The 11,230-nt window shown below is 50.4% G+C and overlaps 1 protein-coding gene across 3 annotated transcripts in view; it reads left to right on the top strand.

Annotated features, from left to right (window-relative positions):
* The window catches only part of RANBP3 (RAN binding protein 3), a 50,992-nt gene that overhangs the window by 5,597 nt on the left and 34,165 nt on the right, over positions 1-11,230 (top strand). The window lies entirely within an intron of this gene.

Here is an 11,230-nt window from a genome sequence, read left to right as displayed (position 1 = left end):
GGGTGACCCCTGTGAAAGGGTCGTTCGACCCCTAGAGGGGTTGAGACCCAAAGGTTGAGAACCACTGTGCTAGAGTAATGACTTACAGGGGCTGAGGTGTGGCCACCACCAGACACATAGACCAGACCTTGCCCTCCCTGTCACCCTCCCCTGTCGTCTGAGTCCTGGCCTGCCTCATCTCTGGGGCTCGCTGACCTGGATTGCCACAAGAGTTTCAATGTGTCACTCAGACTTGGCCTTCTGTGCTCTGGTTCCTTGGTGTAAAGTCGTGGCTGTGTTCAGCTCAGCCATCAGTGTCCTGGGAAAGCCAGGTGCTTTGTTGCATATGGTCCAGGGGCCACAGGGAACTACAAGTCCCACCCTATTTCGTAATACATAGGAACGTCCTCATTCTTCTCACCAATAGGCTACAAATGGTTTGTGCTTAATAACTATAGGTTGGCGGGTTGAACTCAGCCAGTGGTGTCATGAAAGGATGACCCGTGGCCAGCGATCTATGACTGCAAAAAGTAATGACTCGTACATGGGTCACTATGAGTCACTGGACATCACATAACAGGAGCAACATGGGAGGTGTGTCATCCCTGGGTAGCCTACGTCCATGGTTAAGGTACCTAGCTGACAGCCGGATGTTGGAGAGTTCAGTCTAATTAGAGGCTCCTTGGAAGAGAAGCCTGGCAGCCTTTTTCTGAGAAATCTGCCTCTGAAAGCCCTGTGGAACCCAGCTCCACGCTGATGCTCTGCGTCACCACTGGGTGGCGCTTTGATGAGGTACTTATCCAGTGACCATCATGTGCTGTGTGGGTTGGCAGCTGGATCTGAGGAGAGGATCCTCTTTACTGCCCTCTGGTTTTCAGTTATTTTGAATGAAGACATGAGATAAGCCTTATGAGAGCTTATTGCTATCTGAAATTCGTGTTTTGAAATGATCTGTTTTAATTTTCTAATATAGTAACTATAAGAGGTCCTGGTGGTGCTGTTGGGTGAGCTCTGGGCTGCTAATCTCAAGGTCCGAAGTTCAACACCGCTAGCTGCTCAGAGGGAGAAAGGGGAGGCTGTCTGTTCCTGGACAGAGGAAGAGCTTCTGAAACCCTGTGGAGGGTCACTGAATCAGCAGCGCGGGTGCGCGTGCCATGGCAGTTCAGTGGCGGAGCTGCTGACGAGGGTTGTTGGTGTGAAAACCCAGCCGGCCAGTGGGAGAAAGACCTCATGACCTGCTGCCAGGGAAACCCTAGGGCAGTTGTTCTCAACCTTCCTCATGCCATGACCCTTGAATATAGTTCCTCATGTGGTGGTGACCGCCAACCATAAAATGATCTTCATTGCTACTTCATAACTGTCATTTTGCTACTGTTGTGAATCAGGCGACCCCTGTGAAAGGGTCGTTGGACCCTAAAGGGGTCACGACCCACAGGTTGAGAGCCGCTGCCCTAGGGGACAGCGGGTCCCAACACCACAGACAGGCCGTCTTTACAACCCCCTCTACACACTCTGGGGTCCTTGGGAGACAGACACTGGAGCCCAAGGATGGTCTGAGCAAGGGTCTGCTGGGACCAGAGTCCTGCCTACAGTGCGGCCTCGCTGGTTCCCGGTAGCGGATTATTTGCAGTGAGCCAGTGCAGGTGCCGTGTTTGCCGTCATGACATAGTGTGCACAGTAGCTAGCAGGTCCCAGGCGCTCTGGGCATGGGTTTGGAAGGCAGGTCTTGCCCCTCTCAGCCAGCCTGAAACACCTTTGCTGAGCAAACTCCCCCGGGTTCACCAGACATGATTTGATCAGAATGAGTTCCCGCATTGCACCTGTCAGAGGAGGTCAGGGAGCCCCTCCTGGTGGGCTTGCTTTCTCGGGCCGAGAACAACAGCCTTGGAGAACAGAGGTTACGCACCACGGGTGGTGGTGGCCACTCGGAACCAGAGAGGTTTGGTCAGTTGTCACCAGCCCCGTCAAACCCCAAGTGTGGGATCTTGTTGTCAGAGTTGTTGAAAGCCATTGAAGGGATTTGGCTCGCAGTGGCCTCATGTGACAGTAGAGCTGGCCCTTAGGAGGTTTTACCCTGTCCTGTTGTCTTCATCAGAGCAGGTCGCCAAACCTTTCTCCTGCAGAGCCGCTGGACAGCTGAGCCCTTAACCATTGTACTTGTGGGTGCTCCCAAAACCCATCAGGTCAGCACAGTAAGTGGTTTTCCCTGCAGACCCCGCCCCTAAGAGCAGGGCTCCCACACTCAGGCAGCATATCAGGAGGCGGGTGGGAGTGAGCGGGGCCGCCACACTGAGGCTGCAGGTCCAGTGTCTTCAACTCCATTCAGTAAGGCAGCCCCGCAGTCCTTGTCACTGCCACTTGCTGCCCAAACACCTGCTGAAGGGCCTCGCCAGGCTGCTCACTCCCACTCCTGCCTTCTGAGGTACAGAAACTCGAATCACCCAAATGTAAGGAGTTGTACAGGAACTGTGGCCATGGCACTTCTAAAAATAGAAACCACCTCACCTCTCTCCCTGGCTTCTGGCCTTCCTCTGGCCTCCCTTTACCCTCAATAAACCCAGGATTCTCACCATGGCCCTCTCCCCTCCCTCCCTCCCCCTCCCTCTGCACATCTTCCTCCTGTCCTTGCTAGTTGACCCCACCTCCTGGTGACCCTGGCACAGCACAAAGAACAACGCTGCTGTCCCGAGTGTCATCCAGCCTGGGGCCCATCTGCTAGCTTGGTGCCAGACAGTACTCTGGTATGATCCTTGGGGTTTCCATTGGCTGGTTTCTGGAAGTCTGTCACCAGGCCTTTCTTCCTGGTCTGTCTTACCTGTGAGCCCTGTCCACTGTGGTGTTTGGAGTACTGATGAGGTGCTGGTGGCGTAGCACCACCATCACTGCAACACTTGAACCTTTGGGTTTGGGGTTCCCCTACCTTCAGCTGACTTGTCCTCCTCACTGTCAGTGTCAAGTCCAGATGCCACTTTGGAGAGGCCTCCCTGGACCATCCACACAGAGCCCCTCCTTATTTAACCCTCAGCTCACATGTCAGCTGTCTCAGCATCTTTTCCCCCGGAGGGTGGGGGCAGCCCTGTCTCCAAGCTTGGCCCCCAGACTGGCACCTGGTGGGTGTGCAGCCAGAGAGCTCGCCTCCAAGGGTTCCTGGGATTCTCCTGGCATCTTGGTGCCTCCTGTGTGCAACCTGTCCCTCCCTGGGAAGGGCCAGGCCGCAGGCACTCACTGCCCACAGGGCAGCTGGCTTCATAGTTTGTCCCCGCAGGCTCAGAGTATAGCCATGGCAATGAGACACTCGGGCTGCGGGTGGAGGCTCAGTGCCATCCTGCTGACAGGGTAGGAGGGGCTGCAGCCTGCCCAGGCCTTTAAGGCTGCTTTGAATGCACATGGAGACCACAGCCTGCAGTGACACCAGTTTGAGTCTAAAGCCATAGCAGTCTGTGGACTAACACCCTTTGAAGAGGGGACGGGCATGTGGGGACACTAACTTTCCCCCTTCAGCCACTTTCACTTCTCAGTCCCGTAGTTGGTGTCTCTCGCCACTTGGTGGCAGAGTAGGGAAGTGCGGCTATTTCTTTGGCAGTGTGAGTGGAGTGGCTGACTTTGTGTAATGTGTTTACAGGGTTGCCACTGGCTCCAACGCCCAGAAGAGCTCAAGTAGAGGCCCTGCCCCAGGGGCTGCGGTCCAGGGGCAGTGGAGGCAAGACCTGCAAGGATGGGAATAAAGGAGGCCCACGGTGGCCGGCGTGTTGGAGGCCAAAGAGGCGGGCAGAGTCCTGCTGGCAAGCCAGACAGATTAGGGTCTGGTCTCAGCTCTGCCTTTAACGAGCTTTGTGCCTGGGTGAGGCACCCAGTATCCAGTCTCGGTTTCATTGTTTTCAAGTGACACCTCTTTTGTTGGGTGTGGTGGTGCCATGGGGTCCGTTCTAACTCACAGTGACTCCATGAACAGCAAAACCGAAGGAAATACTGCCCCGTGCTGTGCCTTCCTCACAGACCGTTTATTTGAGCCCATTGCGGTAGCAAATCTGTCTTACAAGATGTACAGCCAGAATGCTCTTTTGAAGCAAGGATGGCAAGACTTTTTCTCACGTACTTTGGACATCTTGTCAGGAGAGACCAGTCCCTGGAGAAGGACATCGTGTTTGGTAAAGTGGAGGGGCAGCGAAGGAAAGCCCTCGAGAAGATGGGTTGACACAGTTGCTGCAACCGTGGGCTAGAACAAGAACTATTGCGAGGACGGCGCAGGATGGGCCAGCGTTGTGTTCTGTCGTACCGGAGTCAGAATTGACTCAACACCTGATAACATCAGGAGCGTTAGCAGGTTATCACAAGTCAGGATCAGTAAGGATACAGACAGTGGTCCACATCAGCAGCCAAGTCCTCTCTGGTCCTGTCAGCCTCCTTGCCGCCTGCAGGGTCCCATGGCCCCTGCCTCCATAGACCTGGAAACACACCTATTGCCCTACTCCAGTCCCATTCTCAGTGCTGCTTCTGTGCCACAGTCTCTGTGCCTCTGGTCTCGCTCTGCGTCCACCACTCAGCTCAGAAGGGGCTGCTCTTCTGGTGGTCCTGGGATTCCTCTCGGAGTCTCAGATGGCTCTTCCACAGGGAGGAATGGCTTTGATGGCACTGTGGTTTTTGTATTTCAGAAGACCGTATCCCCAAGGAAACTAAGAGTATAACTTAATTCACACCCTCTACTAATAAAGCCATCAAGGAGATTCCGATTCATGGGGACCCTGTAGGACAGGGTAGAACTATCTGTGTGGGTTCTGAGACGAGCTCTTTACGGGAGTAGAAAGCCTCCTCATTTACCCTCTTGAGTGGCTGGTGGTTTTGAACTTAAGGCCTTTCTGTTAGCCCAACTCATAACCACTGTGCCACCACCATTCCTCCCTCTTATTAAAGGCAAAATTTAATCCTGTCCATTAACATTGCAGAGAATTCTTTCCAAAATGGGACTGCAGCCACAGGCAGAGTCCAGAATGATAATACATCACAGAAGGAATTAGGGATAGAAGGACCACATTAATTGAATACATTGCAATGGTCTGTGTCAGTTTTGGCTAATGCTTTCAGTGCAACTTGGATGGAATGTCGACCACTTCTTTTTGATACAATGACTCCATTCCATCTTTTGATGCTTCCTTCATCGTTCAATATTTGGCCCATAGAATTCCTGCAGTTAAAAAAAAAAAAAAGAATTCCTGCAGTAATACAGCTTCAGGCCTAATTTTTTTTTTTCAGCTGGAAAATATGCTGAGCATGTTCCTGCTTAGCTTTAGGTTTTGTAACTTTGTCTTTGCACCATTCGTTACAATACTTCCCTGGACGTCTCAGCTGCTTCTGGGATCTGTTCAGCTATTGTCTTACTTTTTTCTTTTTGCCTTCGCTACTCTGTATCCAAGAGCCAGGTTTCAGAGTGTTGTGATCTTTTCTTTCACCCTGTTTTCAGTGACCTTTAACCTGCATCGTGTTTGATGCCCCTGGTATCTTCACACTACCCTTTGGTAGATCAAATCTATCCTTGCGATGGTCTCTAAATCCCAGCGGGACTTACTCAGGGTCCTACTGTGGCCCTCATGGACTTGAAGGTTTCTCCAGCTTCAGGGGGAACAGTGGCTGGTCTGCTCCGCACAGCCCCCAACCTTATCCTGACAGATGATACTGAGCGCCCCCTTGTTGCTTTCCACAGGTGGAGCTGCTTAGTTTCCTGTGCGTTCCACCTGGCGAGGTCCACAAGGGTAGTCACAGTTCATGTCGCTGACAAGATGTATTTCCAATGAATGGGTCCTCAGTCCTCTAAAACTTTATCCTGTGATTGCCCGCACCATTTCTGTCCCCTCGAGATGCTATTTTCCAACTGCTAATCTGCCTTTGTTTTCAGCTTGCACCATCCACTCACTGTGTACCTTGCAGACATATCAGGAGAATTTCAGGCTGCCAGAGTGGGTAGAAATCTTCCATTTCCTCCCTGGCCCTTGGTGATTGGGGTGTAGGTATGAATATTAGTCATATTAACAGGTTTTCCCTGGCGGCATATGGATATGACCCTCCCTGACAGCGATAGACTTCAGGATAGAGCTTGAGATGTGGTTTTTGAGGATGACTGACACCGTTTCTCTTCCCTTGTCATTCCTAACATAGACCATATGCTTGTTCAATTCAGAGTGGCCAGTCTCGGTCATTCCAGCTCACTTGTGCCCAGAATACTGATCTTTTTTGTGCTTCCTTTCTGAAAAGAGACGAGTTCTGTGATGGGGTGGGAGGTGGAGGGTGGCAATGCCCTGGCTGCACAGTTTGCAGAGATTCAGGGCCCCGCCCCACAGCTGCCTGCCCAAGGAGAACCGCTCCAGCCCTCAGCAGAGCCCTCTGACACATGACTGATGCAGCAGGCCTGTTTACCATCATTCTTGGGGAGACGAATGGCGAGCAGGGCCCAGCAGGCCACTGTTTGTGTGGGTACAAGGCTTGCTATGTTCTTTACACAGATAAGAAGCTTAAGACCCATCAGCTCAGTGACACTAGATCTCCACACACCTCCTCAGTGATGGATTGTTGAGAAGTTCGTTATGTATGGCTGTCCAGGAGGGCAGTTTCCTGGCAAGAGTTGGGTCATCAGTTATTAGAGGACTAAACGGAGCAGGCCCAGATGATCCAGGCTCTCTGTGCCTGCATGCTTCATGTGTGTGCGCGCGTGCGCGCGTTCTGCGTGCGGACCCGTTTGCAGGATTCGGAGGGGGCGGGGAGGGGCACACAGTTAAGTGCTCAGCTTGCCATAGGAAGATCTAATTCCCCCTCCCCAAGGAACCTTGGAGGAAAGTCCTGGCAGTCTGCAGACTTGGAAACCCTATGGGGAGCAGGTCTGTTTGAACAGATCACTTGAGAGGTCATTGTGAGCCAAAACGGCCTGGAAGGCACCTGTCTGGCATCTGCTTTCAACTTAAGTCTCTGCCCTCGTTTGTCTGCCCACACAGGGTTTCTGAGGAGGTAAATCCTCATGGGAACAGAGAACCTTGTTGTTCTCCCTCAGAGGGACTGGTAGGTTTGAACCACTGACCTGTGGCTAGCGGTCCACTGCTTAGCCCACAGTGCCTAGAGGGCGCCTTTGCTTTCAGCTTGGGTTCCTAAAGCATTATGCACGTTACGCAGTGATGGATTTGACAGATAGTCTTGCAACTTGTTTCCACACTGAACGTGGGCTTTGGATGTATCCTTGATTCTTCCCTAGATCAGTTCTCAGGAGCCCCGGGAGTAGTGTTTATGCTTTGGGCTACCACTGGCAAGGTCAGCAGTTCTAGCTGTTCCTTGGGAGAAAGATGAGGTTTTCTGCTCCCATAAAGATTTAGTCTCAGGGCTTTGCATAAGATTTCCAGTGGCTTCCCCTGAGTGGGGAGCCGAGTCCTTCTTGGTTGTCTGTTCTCAGTCTGGAAGCTCCACTGAAACCCGTTCACTTTGGGTGACCCTGCTGCCATTTGAAATACCACTGACAGAGCTATTCTCACAGCAACACGCAAGCTACCACAATACAGCAAACAGCTACCTGGACAACTAACTGACTGGACAAGATCCGTATTTGGATCCATCCCAAAGAAAGGTGACCCAACAGAATGCTCAAACTATAAAATGTATCAATTGATATCGCACACAAGTAAAATTTTGCTTATGGTCAGCCAACAAGTGTGGCAGCAGTACATTGAAAGCGAACTGCCCGAAGCTCAGGCTGGATTCAGAAGAGGACACAGAACAAGGGACATCATTGCTAATGTCAGGTGGATCTTGGCTCAAAGCAGAGAATACCCGAAAGATAAACTTAACTTACGCTTCATTTTTGGCTATGCAAAGGCATTCAACTGTGTGGACCATACTAAACTGGATAACCTTGAGAAGAACAGCAACTCCAGAACACTTCAGTGTGCTCATTCAAAACTTGTACATGGATCAAGAGGCAGTTGTGCAAACAGGACAAGGGAATACTGCATGGTTTAAAATCAGGAAAAATGTTCGTCAGGATTGTATCCCATCACCATACTTGTTCAATCTATAGAGTTGAACACATCATCATTGAAGTTGGCTCATATAAAGAATGGGCATCAGGATTGGAGGAAGGCTTATTAACAACCTGTGATATGCAGATGACACAACCTTGTTTATTGAAAGTTAGGAGGACTTGAAGCACTTGCTGATGAAGATCAAAGATTGTAGCCTTCAGTATGGACTACGGACTCAATGTAAGAAAGACCCAAATCCTCACAATTGGATCATTAGATTACATCATGATAGATGGAGAAAAGGTTGAAGTTATAAAGGATTTTGTCTTGCTTGGATCCACAATCAGTGCTCATGGAAGCAGCAGTTAAGAGATCGAAAGACCAACGACATTAGACAAAGTCTGTCTGTAGAGTACTGAAGGGCAAGGATGTTAATTTGAGGACCTGACCCAAGTCATGGTATTCTCCATTGCATCCCGTGCTTGTGAAAGTTGAGCACTGAATAAGGAAGGCCAGTGAAGAATCTATGCGTTTGAATTGTGGTGCTGGAGAAAAATACTCTACAAGTACCATGGACTGTTAAAAGGACAAATATCTATATTGGAAGAAGTCCAGAGGGCTCCTTAGAGGCAAGGATGTCAAGATTTTGTCTGACGTACTCTGGGTATGGTGTCAGGAGAGACCAGTCCCCGGAGAAGGACATCGTGTCTGGTAAAGTAGAGGGGCAACAAAAAAGAGAAAGGCCCTTGGCGAGATGGATGGACACAATGGCTGCATCCATGGGCTCAGGCACAGGAGCCATTGTGTGGATGGCACAGGACCAGGCAGTGTTTTGCTCTGTTGTGCACAGGGTGGCTGTGGGTTGGAGCTGATTCAGTGGCACTTAGTAACAACGACAAAGATTTAGTCTCAGAAACCCATAGGGGCAGTTCCACCCTGTGCTATGGGGTCACTGGGAGTCAGAACCAACGCCACTGCAGTGAGTTCAGTTTTAACTGCTTATTGTTCTAAGGATTTAATTCCCGGCTGGGTTCACCGTGGGGCTTGTTCTTGTTTCCCCTGAGACAAAGAGCAAGGAAGGCACAAGTAATTCGTAATCTGCCCCTTATCTAAAATGGGAATTCCAGAACATCATTGTGTTCATATCATGGACGTGGAGCAAGAGGCAGTTGTGCAAACAGAACAAGGGAATACTGGATGATTTAAAATCAGAAAAGATGTGTAACAGGGTTGTATCCTCTCACTGTACTTACATGAAGAAGCATGTGGCATCAGGACTGGAGGAAGGCTTATTAACAGCCTGCGAGATGCAGATGACACGAGCTTGCTTGCTGAAGTGAAGAGGATTTGAAGCACGTGCTGATGAAGACCAAGAATTACAGCTCACAGTATGGAGGACAGCTCAATGTAAAGAAGACCAGAATCTTCACAACTGGAGCCATAGGTAACATGATAAAAGGAGAACAGATGGAAGTTGTCAGTGATTTCATCTTGCTTGAAAGCACAATGCTCATGGAAATAGCAGTCAAGAGATCACAAAATACATTCCATTTGGTAAATCAGCTGTATAAGACCTTTTAAAGTGTTGAAAAGCAGGGAGGTTACGTTGAGAACTAAGATGTGCACCCAAGCCGTGATAGTTTCCGTTAACTGGTGTGCATGTGAAAAGTGGACATTGACTATAGAGACTGAGGGAGAATTGATTGATGCATTTGAATTGTGGTGCTGAAGAAGAATACTGAAAGTGCCATGGACTGCCCAACGAGCAAACATCTATCTTGGAAGGCGTACAGCCAGGATGCACCTTGCAAACAAGAAGAGCGAGACTTCTTGTCATGTGCTTGCAGCGTGTTGTCAGGAGACAGTCCCTGGAGAAGGACATCGTACTTGGTAAAGAGGCAGTGAGGAAGAGGAAGACCCTCGTCAAGGTGGATGGACACAGTGGCTGCAACCATGGGCTCACACAAGAACAGTCGTAGGATGGTGCAGAACAGGGAAGTGTTTCATTCTGTTGTACATAGGGTTGCTATGAGTTGGAATTGACAATTGAATCTAATAACAACCTAATATAAAGGTTGGTGGTGCGAACCCACCTAGCAGCACCATGGAAGAAAGGCCTGGCTAATTGCCTCTGTAAAGATGACTGCCAAGAAAACCCTGGGGAGCAGCAGTTCCTACTCTGTAACACATGGGGTCACCATGAATCAGCCTTGTCTTGGCAGCAGTGGGGTCTCTGAAGCAGGTGGTCATGTGACTTGGATGCCCGGAGCCCATGATCACTAGCCTTGAATTTTCTCTGTGCTCAGCCATAGCATGTATATGGAAGATTGACTAGTTAGTTCATTACTGGCGTTATTTCTGCTGCTTATTGTTAGGGTCAACTTTGGTGGAAGGTGAGGGCTGCATTCACAGGAGCCTCCCCAGAGCACTTGGGGTGCCTGGTCCACTGCCTTGCCTGAGGCTTGGGAGGTTGAGCATCAGAATCAGCCGGCCTGGGAGTGAGCCCTAGCCTTGCCTCAACTTGCTACTCAGTCTCTCCGATTCTCCGTCTGCTGTTCCTAAAATACTGGGTGTCATCGGCTCTCCTCAAGCTCCTGACTGCCTGCCGTGATGTGGTTTTTACCGATGGCTTTTCCGGAAGCCGAGCTCTGGGGCTTTCTTCTGAGTGTTCTGTCCATCTTGCGTCGTCACCCAGGTCTTTGATTCAGTGAGATGGCGCAGGCACTGCCTCTGCCCATCTGCCCGGAACAAGGTAAGTGCTCAGTGAGTGAACATAGACCCCCAAACATGAAGACATCCGGGGTTCCAAGAGACCCTAATCGGAAGTCTGTACTGTGACTGATGTGACAGAGGCTGGGAAGAATCCCGGGAAAGGGTTCCACATCCTGTCCCCCTGGGTGCCTGGAGAACACTGTCCTCCTACTCCTGGGAGGTTCTGGCCCAGGCCCCCCTCCCCCCACTCCTCACATCTAGGTGTCGGTCACCACCCACCCTGTGTGCCCACACTATACATCTTATTGGCTGCAGAATGAAACACCTCCTGGTCCTGTGCCATCCTTATAATTGTTCCCATATTTGAGTCCATTGTTAGAGCCGCTGTGTCAATCTTTAAGGGTTTTTTGGGTGTTTTTTTCTTCTTTTTTTTGCTGACCTTCTGCTTGACCAAGCCTGTTGTCTTCCTTTAGGAACTGGTCTCTCTTGACAACATGTCCGAAGGACGTGAGGCAAAGGGGCACTGTTTTCTCTCTCTCTTTTTT

This window comes from Echinops telfairi, unplaced genomic scaffold (assembly GCF_000313985.2).
Source record: "Echinops telfairi isolate 266 unplaced genomic scaffold, ASM31398v2 ScPeMD7_7459;HRSCAF=8497, whole genome shotgun sequence".
NCBI lineage: Eukaryota > Metazoa > Chordata > Mammalia > Afrosoricida > Tenrecidae > Echinops > Echinops telfairi.
The sequence above is the reverse complement of the archived record's forward strand: the minus strand, read 5'-3'. Positions and strand labels throughout refer to the sequence as shown.